General features: G+C 38.0%; 1 protein-coding gene across 6 annotated transcripts in view; it reads right to left on the reverse strand.

The window, feature by feature from the left end:
* The window catches only part of ERC2 (ELKS/RAB6-interacting/CAST family member 2), a 1139467-nt gene that overhangs the window by 113738 nt on the left and 1010942 nt on the right, over positions 1-14787 (reverse strand). The gene's annotated exons all lie outside the window — the stretch shown is intronic.

Raw genomic sequence — 14787 nt, forward strand, 5'->3', positions numbered from 1 at the left:
TGCATCTGTTTTTCACTGATGATAGTCCATTGAACTTGTTTGCACCAGTGTCAGAGATCAGAATCAGTTTCAAATATTTAATAAAATGCATTTCTTCATATAAGTAACTAATATATCTTTTGTGGCCCAATGATGCTTCCATTGAAGAAAGTGGGAGTTCTAACATAGTCTTCATTGGAAGCATGAGATTATTAAAAGAAACAGTTTTAAAATTTCAATTGATTCCTCACTACTTCTTGCACTTCTCACTACTAATTTCTCTCTCATGGTTTATGATTAACAACAAAGCCAGTTTCAATATTAGGTTTATACCAATTGGGACTATATTTATTTGAAAGGGAATGTTTACTTGGTTAAAAACAACTGTAAATGTTGAAATTAAAAATAAACCTGTAAATACTTCCATTTGCCTTTTTAAAAACAAAAATAAAAATAAAATCTAAATTTTGGGACAAATTTTGAGTTAAGAAATACCTTTTCGAACTCTCTGCTTCAGTTTTGTACTATGGGCAATACCTACCTCACTGGGATACTGAAAGGTTCAAGTAACCTATGTTTTAATGTGCTTTCAGATACTCAGACGAAAACTACAGCAATGTAAAGTATGATCACTATCACTGTGAAGAAAATGCCAAATTCTGCCCACTCCATTCACTACCTTAAGTAACACAGTGGATACCCTGTTATAAATAAAGGAATACACTTTTCAGCAAACACTCTTTATAATAATATTTCCCTGGAAATGCTACCCAGCATGTAGCTTACTACTAGAATTTTCCATCAACTATGAGTACATGGAGCACAGGTACTGTATTTAAATTATTTTACTTAGCTTTTTTGGCAACAGTTCTCTTAAGGAAACTTAAATTAACCTGAAATTTAGAGTCTGTTATCCCCAGGCTAGCTTTGCTGGAATTTTTAATATGGCAGTGTCTATTCAACAGTTGTGTGTAAAATGCCAATAAACTGGCCAGAAAAGAGCTGAAGGGCTAATTGCCTTTTAACTCCACTGTGATGATAAAGTCACGTAGAAAGAAAGGAAAAACTCCCACTGCTTTAACAAGTTTATCTGACTGCCACTTTAACATTCTCTGTCTGCATGCACTTTAGCGCATTCACCAATAAAAGGATAAAAGCATTCAGAATCCTATACCCTCAATAACTAAGAAACCCAGATTCAAAACGTATGCTCTGCTGGAACCAGCCCATTAGCTCAACTACATTTTTGTATGGTATTTGACTTCAGCTATACAGTATCAGCACAGAGTGGCCATTAGGCCAATTTTTCAGAAAATAAAATCAATTTTTCCTTTTGCTTTATACAGATTATAAATTTGTAGGAAATGGAAGAAAGGAGTAACATATACAAAACAACTTTCGAATCTACTACCTACAAATCAAGGAAGAAAACTTGTCTCCACTCAGAATTCCCATTGATATTAATGAGGCCAGAATTTCACTCCAAGCCCCCAAATTTGTGTAAACAAAAATTTAAGAAAATATAATAATCTTTATTATAAATTTGAATGAAGATTTGTGAAAGAAAATGTTTTCCAATTATTTTCATTCACTGAACTATAATTTACACCATTTTTCTCCACTGCCATAGATCTCTTTAAAAGTTGTTTTTCTATGAACTTTTTTCACCTGATTTTTACTATGTACTATAGCATCTTTCATCTTAAGTTGTTATTGTAGATTAATGAATAGTAGTCATGCACAGAAAAGCAAAATCAAAATGATACATGAAATAATGTATATTTGCAAAGAACACTATATTTCAAAGTTTTTAAAAATAAAGCATATTCTCCATTCCAATTTAAGTAGCAACAGTCCTTTTTTCCCTATATAAACATACAAATGACATGGATCTTAAATGACACTATGCAAAACGTTTTTTTTTTAAATAGAGAGGTTATGGATCACTCAAATTTTACTAGTTATTTATTTCATTTTCACTATAGAAGAAATTCATCCAACTCTTCTATTCAATTGACTTGTTCCATTTAATAAAACAAAAGTGGCACTAAATGCATTGTGATTGTCAGCTGCAAATCTGAGTGCTGTTTTTCTGTTAAAACCTTTTCCATGATTTTCTTATTATATCCTGGAAAGAGTACGAAATCTAAAATTCAAAGAAATTTCTGTAGAAAAGAATACTGTTAACACCAATAGTTCTTTGAGTACTAAACAAACAAACACTATATCTTATTACAGTGAAATTTAAAAGCAGAAATTCAAACTACAAATACTATGTCCTTCATAACAGACTTCATGTGCATTGGAGTCTATTCACGTGCTTATTTCCATACATTTCTGCATTAGCTTGCTCCATAATTTCATAATTTGTTCCAGATTTTGTTATTTCTTCCATATTTGAAGACACATTGTTCTACATTTGGATGATGAAAGGTTGAACTGGATGAAAGTATAATGAAAAGAAAGATAAAATGAAAACAAAAATAGTAACAAATCTAAATAAAATATAGTACTCAGTAATTCCCTGACTGGTCATATGGAAGTATTAAAACTAGTGTTGTCAATTAATCACAATTAACTCATGCAATTAACTAAAAACTTATTGAAAATAAAAAATTAATCACAATTATTTGCTCTGTTAAGTAACAGAATACCAATTGAAATTTATTCAAAGTTTTGCCATTTTTATGTATTATATTTTGTGTGGTAATTGAAATAAAATGTATATTATTTTATTACTAGTATTTGCACTGTAAAAAAGATAAAAATAGTATTTTTCAATTCACCTTATACAAGTTCTGTAATGCAATCTCCTTTCTTTGAAAGTCCAACTTACAAATATAGATTTTTTTGTTATATAACAGTGTTCAAGAGCAACAAAAATTAAAATTTTAGAGCCTACAAGTCCACTCAGTCCTACTTCTTGTTCAGCCTCAATCACTTAGGCTATGTCTAGACTGCACAGTTACATCAGAAAAAGATACTCAATTTGTGATATGTGAATTGCATATCTTTTTAAATTTACTTTCAAAAGAGGCTCTTTCAAAATTTGGTACGTCTACACAGCGCCAAATTGTGAAAGAAAGTGCTCTTTTGAGCTATCCCTTATTCCTCATAGGACAAGATTTACAGGGATGGTGAAAGAGCACAACCATTCTTTCAAAAACATTTTTGAAAAAAATGGACGCGCTCTTAGGAGGTAGGTCTGCTATTTTGGGATACCTCTGGTTTCGTGCAAAAGCAATGCAGTCTAAATGTAACCTAATGGTACATCTACACTGCAACATTATTTCAAAAAAACTAGTTCTATTCCAAAATAACTCAGTCCATGTCTAGATAGCACGCAGTTGTTTCGAAATAGTGTCAAATTACTGTCAAGCTGGAGGAATTCTTACTCCAATTCCTGTAACCACCTTCATTGTATGAATAATGAGAGAAGTTGGAACAAGCAGTCTCGGATGATGACCCAGCCTATGTTGTTCATTTTATGAACACTTTCACTGTAGATTTTGCAAAACACGAAGAAGGTACCAATGTGAGAATTTTAAAGATAGATACAGCATTCGATCCAAGATTTAAGAATCTGAAGCACCTTCCAAAATGTGAAAACTACAGAACCCGACCCATCAAAAAAGAAAATCAACCTTCTGGGGGGGGGGGGGGGTGGCATCTGACCCAGATAATGAAAAAGAACATGCATCAGTGGTTATTAGTCAGAATGGGTAAGAATGGTGTCCTTAGCCTCTGTTTTGTCAAAGGCTGGAAATGGATGACAGGAAGGGGATCATGTGATGATTATCTGTTCTGTTCACTCCCTCTAGGGCATCTGGCATTGGCCATTATTTAATGTATTGGAGGACAAGATACTGGGCTAGATGGATCTTTGGTCTGACCCAGTATGGCCATTCTTATTTTCTTATGTTCAGTTTACTCCATTTTGGACTGTTAGGCTATGTCTACACAGCAGCATTATTTCAGAATAACTGACGCTATTCCAAAATAACATCGTGTGCATCTACACTACAAGCCTTTATATTGAAAGAATGTTGAGATGGAGGACTTCTTACTTCAACTCCTGGTAACCCTCATTTTACAAGGAGTAAGGAAAGTCAAAGGAAGAGTATTCTTCCAATGACTTCCTGCTGTTTAGACAGCTCCAAAACTGAATTAAGCTATTTTGAATTAAGCTATGCAATTGACATAGCTGAAGTTGTATTGCTTAATTCAAGTTTTGCTCTGCTGTGTAGACATACCCTTATTGAACAGAGCCTGTCATCAGCATAGATTGAAGCATCAAGAAACATGTAAATCTTTAGCACATCTGGCACATAAATATCTTACTATAATGGTTACAACAGTGCCATGCGAACACTTGTTCTCACTTTCAGGTGACATTGTAAACAAGCAGGCAGCATTATCTCCTGCAAATATAAACAAATTTGTTTATCTAAGTGAGTGACTAAATAAGAAATAGGACCGAGAGGACTTGCAGGATCTAAAAAAATACATTTTAATGTCGTTTTTTGTAGATAATTTTACATTTGTAAGTTCAACAGTCATGATAAAGAGATTGCACCACAATGCCTGTATTAGGTGAATTGAAAAATACAATTTCTTTTGTTTTTTTATAGCACAAATATATGTAATAAAAATAAACATAAAGTGAACTGTGTACACTTTGTATTCTATGTTGTAAATGAAATCAATATATTTGAAAATGTAGAAAACATACAAAGTATTTAAATAAATGGCATTCTATTATTGTTTAACATTGTGGTTAATCACATGATTAATCAAAATTGTAATCGCTTCACAGGCCCAATTAAAACATATGGTCACAATGCAAAATAAAATAATGTTCTAGACTTCCTATTTTTAAATAGCCATAGCTAAGGGAAGTGATGAACTTCTAAATACCAATATTTTAGATTTAGCCTGGTCTTCAACTGCAGTATAGAGTTACTCTTGAAATTAAAATGTTTGTTACTAGATTACAAGACAAGGCATATTAAAAGATCAAGCATATCTAGCATAAAGTTCTTCTTTGTAGTTCAAAGACAATGGTCCTTCCCTAGGTTCAATTGTAAGATTCTTTGAAGATATGCCTTCAAGTTCATTAAAGTCATTTCACTGACTTGAACCAATTTCAACATTAAAAAGATGTGAATGCTTCATTGCCAGAAAAAAATGATTATCCTCGAACCTTTAATATGCAGCATTAGCTTATTTTTCATTCTTCAACTCAACGGCTCCTTTATTCAAATGGACCTTCATGTTTAAAATTCATAATTAGGTGATGACTCACTTGGTTAATTCTTTCTGAGGAATCTGAATGCAGCATCACTTTTCTATTTATTTTATTTCTAATTTGACAATTTTTAAAGATGGCAGTAGCACATCGTAAGTTATTTATTGACCCTACAGAGCTATAGTTTTTCATGATGCTTTGCAAACAAATACAGAATGTGTTGGGGGCAGGATTCCTGCCCTCAACAAATTGCTATTTGACTAGATTTATATCAGGATTTAGATTAAGAATTGTCTCCTTAACAGTGACCCACAAATCTGAATTAGCTATAATTTCAAGGAGGAATTCCTGTTTAAAATCACTGTTATTTCCACTGACTATTATCTCGGTATATCTCATGTAGTCATTTCCCTACCATTGCACTGGTGCACATTGATGCATTCTATTTCTGTGGGTGTGTCTACACAGCAGGGTTTAACTCAAAATAAGCAACGCAAAGCAACATCAATTGCATTACTTATTTCAAAATTGGGAGTATCTACACAGAAATCTATTTTGAAACAGAGCACTGTCCCTCCGACTTCCCTTACTCCTCATAAAATGAGGGTTACAGGAGTCAGAGTAAGAAGTCCTCCAGCTTCACAGTATTTTGATATTATTTCAAAATAACTGCCTGCTGTGTAGATGCAGACTAAGTTATTTCAAAGTAATGTTGCTGTGTAAACATACCCTGCCTGTAATAGACAATAGTTTATTCTTCTGTGACTCTCATTTGCATTCCTGGGTTTAGTGTGGACCGGGTGCTGGTGGCTTCTGATATATAGATCATCTGATATACTAGGTCTAGAGGTCCCTTAAACTGTGTGACTTTTATGGAAGTTATGGCTAGCTTTTCAAATATCACTTTGATTTTCATATTGAGCTCCATGCTAAACTCCTCAACTGATCAAGATTCCCATTATCTTCACAGTTTTTCAGGACAAGGATGGTACTAAAAATAAGAGGATACACACAAAGAGAGGTTTATAAGCTGTCACAATTTCCAGAGTAATTGAGAAAATGTTTGCAAAATATTCATAAAGCAATATTTTTAAAAGATTTCATTTTTCTTAGACCAACATAAAATATATTAGTACCAGTCTATGAAATAAATACACACACACACCCCATAATCTTAAGAACAGAAGACCATAAGAACAACCTTACAGGGTCAGACCAAGGTTCCATATAGGCCAGTATCCTTTCTTCCAAAAGTGGCCAATACCAGATGCCCCAGTGGGAGTCATCCATTTCCAGCCTCTGACAAACAGAGGCTAGGGACACCATTCCTACCCATCCTGGCTCATAGCCATTGATGGACCTAACCTCCATGAATTTATCTAGCTCTTTTTTGAACCATGTTAAATTCCTGGTCTTCACAACAGCCTCTGGCAAGTAGTTTCACAGGTGCTGTGTGAAGAAAAACTTCATTTTGCTGTTTTAAACCTGCTAGCTATTAATTTCATTTAGTACTCCCCTAGTTCTTATGTTATGGGAACAAGTAAATAATGTTTCCTTATTCACTTTCTCCATACCTGCCATGATTTTATAGATCTCTATCATATCCCTCCTTAGTGTCCTCTTTTCTAAGCTGTAAAGTCCCAGTCTTTTTCATCTCTCGTCAATATGGGACCCGTTCCAAACCCTGAATCATTTTTGTTGCCCTTTTCTGAACCTTTTCCAATGCCAACATATCTTTTTTAAGATGAAGCGACCACATCTGTATTCAGTATTCAAGAGATGGGTGTGCCATGGTTTATATAGAGGCAATAAGATATTATCTGTCTTATTCTCTATCTCTTTTTTAATGATCCCTAACATTCTGTTTGAATTTTTGACTACTGCTGCACATTGAGTGAATGTTTTCAGAGAACCATCCACAATGACTACAAGATCTCTCCCTTGAGTAATTGTAGCTAAATTTGTCCCCATCATATTGTATGTATAGTTGGGGTTATTTTTTCCAATGTGCATTCCTTTACATTTATCAACATTACATTTCATTTGCCATATTGTTGCCCAATCACTTAGTTTGGTGAGATCTTTTTGAAGCTTTTCACAGTCTGCTTTGGTCTCAACCATCTTGAGCAGGTTAGTATCATCTGCAAATTTTGCCACCTCACTGTTTACTCCTTTCTCCAGATCATTTATAAAGAAGTTGAATAAGATTGGATAGGTTTTACAGAAACCATATTGACTTTTCCCCAACAAATTATGTTCATCTATGTATCTGACATTTTTTTTTTGTTTATTATAGTTTCAATTAATTTACTGAAGTTAGACTTACTGGTCGGTAATTGCAAGGATCACACCTAGAGCCTTTTCAAACATTGATGTCACATTAGCTATCTTCCAGAAAGTAGATACAGAATTTGATTTAAAGGATAGGTTACAAACCATAGTTCATAGTTCTACAATTTCATATTTAAGTTCTTTCAGAACTCTTGGGTGAATGCCATCTGGTCCTGATGACTTGCTACTGTTAAGTTTCTCAATTTGTTTAAAAGACTTATCTAATGACACATCAATCTGGGACAATTCCTCAAATTTGTCATCTAAAAAGAATGGCTCAGGTTTGGGAATCTCCCTAACATCCTCAATCATGAAGACTGAAGCAAAGAATTCATTTAGTTTCTCCACAATGACTTTATCGTCTTTAAGTGCTCCTTTTGTATCTCATCGTCTAGGGGCCCCATTGGTTGTTTAGCAGGCTTCCTGCTTCTGATGTACTTAAAAAACATTTTGTTATTACCTTTTGAGTTTTTGGCTAGCAGGTCTTCAATCTCCTTTTTCGCTTTTCTTGTTATATTTTTACACTTAATTTGGCAGTGTTTATGCTCCTTTCTGTAGCGCGCGGCTATGGGTGATGGGGGGCCCCGCCCTCTGGTGCCCAGCGGGCGAATGGCCACGTCCCCTGGCGCCCGGCAACCTTAAATGGTTGGGGACCACTGATTTAAGGTATCAAGAAATTTTATCTCTGCATCCTGTCCTGAGCTGATGTGTATCCAGTCAATATGGGGATAATATTGGGATCTTCTAGCTATTATAATCTGCAATTTAAAATGGTTTTAATCTCTCCATGCACCTGCATAATGTATTTAGTGACTTTGGAAACTTATGATTTTACAATGCAAATAATGTGAAAACTGTTTGAAAATTTTAGGAATTGAGAATTTGGAAGAGGTGATTCTTGGTTTTGCTGGAACTCCACTGCTAGTTCCTAACCAGAATCATGAAATTTAACTCTAAAATTTAATTCAAGTTTGCTTAGGTTATAAAGCACAAATTTGCTAACCAGATCCTCTCAAGTAAACTTCTTCCATGGAATCTGACAAATATCACTTCGTAAACAGAACCGATGCATGGTATTTTGCTTTATCAGGCCGTAAATACAATATATTTATACCTGGACTGTTGTCAATTAAGTCAATTAAGGTACTTTTATTGGCTCGACAGAACTAGATTCAGGACATACAAAATATTTTGACAATGCTTTATTACCCTTTAAACTATTTTATCTCATAAGGGACAAGAAACTACTGGACAGGAAAAGGTCATTTGTACCAACAAGTCTGTTCCTCTAATTTTATTTGAACCCCACATACTTGTCACTTTATCCTTCGATGCTCCCTCTTATCATGAAAATGTCTAGCTGTCTCTTAAACCAATTTATGATATTTACTTTGATTTTTTTTGCTTCTATTCCCTTATCATAGCTGTAAGTCAATGTTTACAAATTGAGGCCTTATAGTAAAAAAAAGAATCTATAAGTTATTTGACCTTTCAGTGTATAGAAAAAGTTTGCTTAAAGAAGTTGTGTTGATCAAAAGCATGAAATTGATAAAAAAATTCTCATTATAGTTATAAGTGAAATGACAGAAGAGAAGCTGTAAAAATTTATTTGTTTAAGATATAACAATGAAATTTAAATTGCAGATTTGATCTTTTCACTAAATCTGTCATCACACATTCAACTTCACATACCAATCAAGAAGTAAATACTTGCTGATTACAAAGGTATCAGTAAATTGATCCCCCTTTCTGTCATCCATATTTAACCTATTTCACCCTGGGTTTGTCTAGACTACAGGGTTTTTTCGAAAAAAAGTGGCCTTTTTTAAAAAAATCTTTCCCTGCATCTAGACTGCTGCTGTGTTCTTTCAAAAATAAATCGAAAGAACACAGCAGTTTTTTTGACTGTTGAAAACCTCATTTTCCAAGGAATAATGCCTTTTTTTGAAAGTGCTCTTTCGAAAAAAGGCACTATGTAATGCAAACTGTGCTTTTTCGAAGGAGAGCATCCAGACTGCCTGGGTGCTCTCTTTCAAAAAAGCAGCTTGCTTTTTTGAAAATACTGGCTGTAGTCTAGACACTCTCTTTCAAAAGAAGCTTATAGTCTAGATCTACCACATGATTAGACTCCAACTGTCAGTAAAACAGATATTTTTTCTGTTTGTCTGTGTGTTTGGTTTGTTTGTTTGAAGGAGCCCAGTTGGGGGCTATCATGTTTATCGCACTCAGTGTAGCATGTATAATTACCTGCCCTGTGGGCGAGTGACATATGTGTGCATTTGGTGCAAGGAGCTCCTGGCCCTCAGAGGCCATGTATGGACTTTGGAGGCCAAGGTGGCTGAACTGGAGGAGCTGAGGGAGGCAGAGAGGTATGTTGATGAGGCTTTCTGGGACACTGTAGAATTGTCCCACCTCCACTCAGACAGCCCCTGCGCTGCTAAGGAGGATGAAAGACTCAGGGAAGGAGAGCAGTCAACGGGAGCAGAGGGAAACCTTCCCATATTTGGGACTCTCCTTTCAAATGTTGGGGTATCCTCTCACACTGAGGTTACCTCTCCAGGGCAAGGTACTCCATTCATTAGGAAAAGGCAGGTGTTAGTAATGGGAGATTGGATCATTAGAAATGTAGATAGCTGGGTTTGCGATGACTGGGAGAACTGTATGGTGACGTGCCTGCCTGATGCGAAGGTTGTGGATCTCTTCAGGCATCCAGATAGACTTATGTGTAGTGCTGGGGAGGAGCTGGTGGTCGTGGTACATGTAGGTACCAATGACATAGGGAAGGGTAGCAGAGACCTCCTGGAGGCCAATTTTAGGCTGCTAGGAAAGAGACCGAAATCTAGGACCTCTATGGTGGCATTCTCAGAAATGCCTCCAGTTCCACACATAGGGCCAGGTAGGCAGGCAGAGATTCAGAGTCTCAATGCGTGGATGAGACAATGGTGTAGGGAGGAGGGGTTTAGATTTATAAGGAACTGGGGAAACTTTTGGGTAGGGGGAGCCTATACAGGAAGGATGGGCTCCACCTAAACCAAAGTGGATCCAGACTGCTGGCACTTAACATTAAAAAGATCACAGAGCAGTTTTTAAACTAAGAGATGGGGGAAAGCTGATTGGTGCAGAGGTGCACATGGATCGTACGGAGATGTCTCTTAGAGGAGAGTCTACTGATAGAGATTCTCTAGGTTTTAGTCAGGAGAAGATGGAAAAGGATAAAGAATGGGCCAGATCAGACAAAAAACATTCACATAAAAAAGAATCTGACACACCAGAAAAGGGCAGACAAATAAATAGTGACAAGTTTTTAAAGTGCCTGTACACAAATACTAGAAGTCTAAAAAATAAGATGGGTGAACTAGAGTTCCTCGTGTTAAAGGAGGATACTGAAATAATAGGCATCACAGAAACCTAGTGGAGTGAGGACAATCAATGGGACACAATCATTCCAGGGTACAAAACATATCGGAAGGACAGAACAGGTCGTGTAGGGGGAGGAGTGGCACTATATGTAAAAGAAAATTTAGAATCAAATGAAGTAAAATTTTAAATGAATCAACATGTTCCATAGATTCTCTATGGATAGTAATTCCCTGCTCTAATAAGAATATAACAGTAGGGATCTATTATCAACCACCTAACCAGGATGGTAATAGTGGCTCTGAAATGCTAAGGGAGATTAGAGAGGTTATTAAAATAAAGAATTCAATAATAGTGGGGGATTTAAGCTATCCCCATATTGACTGGATACATGTCACCTCAGGACGAGATGCAGAGATAAAATTTCTTGATACCTTAAATGACTGCTTTTTGGAGCAGCTGGTTCTGGAACCAGGGGAGAGGCAATTCTTGATTTAGTCCTGAGTGGCATGCAGGATCTGGTCCAAGAGATAACTATAACAGGACCGCTTGGAAATAGTGACCATAATGTAATAAAATTTAACATCCCTGTGGTGGGAAAAACACCTCAGCAGCCCAACACTGGGCATTTAATTTAAAAAAGGGGAGCTTTGAAAAAATAAGGAGGTTAGTTAAACAGAAATTAAAAGGTACAATGACAAAAGTAAAATCCCTGCAAGCTGCATGGACACTTTTCAAAGACACCATAATAGAGGCCCAACTTAAATGTATATCCCAAATTAAAAAACATAGTAGAAGAACTAAAAAAGAGCCAGCATGGCTTAACAACCATGTAAAAGAAGCAGAGAGAGATAAAAAGGCATCTTTTAAAAAGCAGAAGTCAAATCCTAGTGTGATAAATAGAAAGGAGCATAAACACTGCCAAATTAAGTATAAAAATGTAATAAGAAAAGCGAAAAAGGAGTTTGAAGAACAGCTAGCCAAAAACTAAAAAGGTAATAACAAAATGTTTTTTAAGTACATCAGAAGTAGGAAGCCTACTAAACAACTGTGACGGCGTGTTGGGGGTTCCCCGTCTCCTGCACCCCGAGATGTCACAAACAGACTGCACCAGCCAGTGGAATAGAGGAAGTTTATTGCCTCTCCAGGATACAGCACAGCACAGATGTAGTCTGGTCACAGAACTGGGCTAGGATGCCTCAGGCCCCCTTGAGTTGGGGGGAGACTGGGCCCCTAAACTCCAGCTCCTCTCCCTAGGCTGTCTCCTCCATGCTCTCCCACAGTAACAACTAAATTCCCTTGCAGCCCTGCCCCCCAGTCCAGGGCAGCATTCACCTTCCTTTGTTCCTCTCCATGGGGGGTGTCTGGCCACTGGTTCGACAAGTTTGGCCTTATCTCTGCCTAGCGAGATTTTCCCTGCTGGGTCTTGCTCCAGACAGCAGGGGTCACCACAGCCCAGCAAGTACCCCCACTACGTCACAACAACCAATGGGGCTCCTGGACTATCGAGATACAAAAGGAGCACTTAAAGACAACAAAGTCATTGTGGAGAAACTAAATGAATTCTTTGCTTCAGTCTTTAGGATTGAGGATGTTAGGGGGATTCCCAAACCTTACCCATCCATCCTTTGTAGGTGACAAATCTAAGGACTTGTCAAAGACTGAAGTGTCATTAGAGGAGGTTTTGGAATTAACTGATAAACTTAACAGTCACAAGTCACTGGGACCAGATGGCATATACACAAGAGTTCTTAAATAACTCAAATGTGAAATTGCAGAACTATTAACAATGGTTTGTAATCTGTCCTTTAAATCAGCTTCTGTACCCAATGACTGGAAGATAGCTAATGTAACACCGATATTATAAAGGGCTCTAGAAGCAATCCCGGCAATTACAGACCGGTACGTCTAATGTCAGTACCAGGCAAATTAGTTGAAACAATAGTAAAGAATAAAATTGTCAGACACATAGAAGAACATAATTTGTTGGGCAAACATCAACATGGTTTCTGTAAAGGGAAATCATGTCTTACTAATCTATCAGAGTTCTTTGAAGGGGTCAACAAACATGTAGACAAGGGGGATCCAGTATATATAGTGTACTTAGATTTCCAGAAAGCCTTTGACATGGTCCCTCACCAAAGGCTCTTACGTAAATATTCACCATATTGTTATGATTATGCATTATATGGATGTTCACAATACAAAATTAGGGCTTAAAGGGTGATGTAATTAATAAGTGTATTTACATAGTAACTAAGGGTATGTCTACACTAGCCCCCTACTTCGAACTAAGGAGGCTAATGTAGGCATTTGAAGTTGCAAATCAAGCCTGGGATTTAAATATCCTGTGCTTGATTTGCATCTTCCCGGCCGGTTGCCATTTTTGAAATTTACAAGTCCGGACTAACTGCCCGCGTCTACACGTGGCAGGGACCTCGTAGTTCGAATTACCTGTTAAACCTCATTTCATAGGCTCCAGGCTGCTTGGTTTCTCTGGGCGGAGACTTGCAATTCTACAGGAGCTGGTTCCCATGGCCTCAAGGCGAGGGCAGTTGCTACTGCTGCCTTTGCTTGCTGAAAAGCCTCTTCTTTCTCATTCTCCCATGTAAAGGTGGTCTTTTTCCTGCTGACCTGGTACAAGAGGCTTAGAATGGCCTGTAGGTGGGGGATAAAGCCCCTCCAATAACCCAGTAAACCAGTAAAGTGCCACGTTTCCTCTTTTGAAGAGGGCCGAGCTGCACTTAAGATCTTATTCTTTGCAGTTTCTGGCATGACACGCTGCTTTCCTGCCCATACTATGCCCAGGAATTTGACATTCTCGCTGGGGCCTTGAATCTTATCTCTGTTAACCACCCACCCACGTTCCTTAAGGTGGTTCAGGATAGCGTTCAAAGCTTCTGCTACCTCCTCTTTGGTGTTTCCCTGGATTGACACGTCATCAATATACTGCAGACACTGGATACTGGAAGGCAGAGAAGGACGGATTTGATCTAAGTCTTGGGCAATCAGCCCATGGCACAGAGTGGGGGAGTACAGATACCCCTGTGGCAGCCGGGTGAACGTATACTGCTGGCCATCCCAGGTAAAAGCAAACTGATCTTGTGACTCGGGGGCTAAGGGGATAGAAAAGAAAGCATTTGCGAGATCTATCACTGTTTTCCAACTTCCTCCAAACTGGGCAGCTTGTTCCAATAGGGTGACTACGTCCGGTACAGCGTCCGTGAGTGGGGGTGCTACTCGGTTCAGGTTCCAGTGATCAATAGTCATACGTCAGCTGCCATCTGTTTTCTTAACAGGCCAAATAGGACTATTGAAAGGTGACACTGCAGGGCAGATTACACCCGCTCGTTCCGGATCCTTAATGGTGGCCGTGATCGCTGCTGTTCCCCCCGGGATACGATATTGCTTGGTATGCACCGGGCACGGGGGTGGAGGTACAACCGCAGGTTCCCACTTAGCATATCCCATGGTCAGTGCTAGGACACCAAATGCAAAGCGTCCGCCTGGCAGGGAGAGCTGCAAGCCCTTTAACATATTCATGCCCAGAATGTATTCACGTCCAGTGTTTGCAACTACAACAGGACAGACTGGGGGGGGGGGGGGAGAGGGGAGAGATCTCCAATTCCCAATCTTAGGGTAGTTTTATCTGCAGGAAGGTCAGGGCCTCCCAAACCTTGGATTACAACAGGCTGTCCCCTCTGTGGGCTAGGGGTCCTGTGAATCATAGTCACTTCTGCCCCAGTGTCCACTAGAGCAGTTACTTTATGTGGGGTCTGTCCTGCACGATAAATGGTATGGGGAACATATGGCCTCGGGTCTCCCTGTGTGCCCCCCCTGAATCCCAAATACCCCCATCCCATGTGGTGGGG

The sequence above is a fragment of the Pelodiscus sinensis genome, chromosome 11 (assembly GCF_052426305.1).
Source record: "Pelodiscus sinensis isolate ZL-2025 chromosome 11, ASM5242630v1, whole genome shotgun sequence".
Lineage (NCBI taxonomy): Eukaryota > Metazoa > Chordata > Testudines > Trionychidae > Pelodiscus > Pelodiscus sinensis.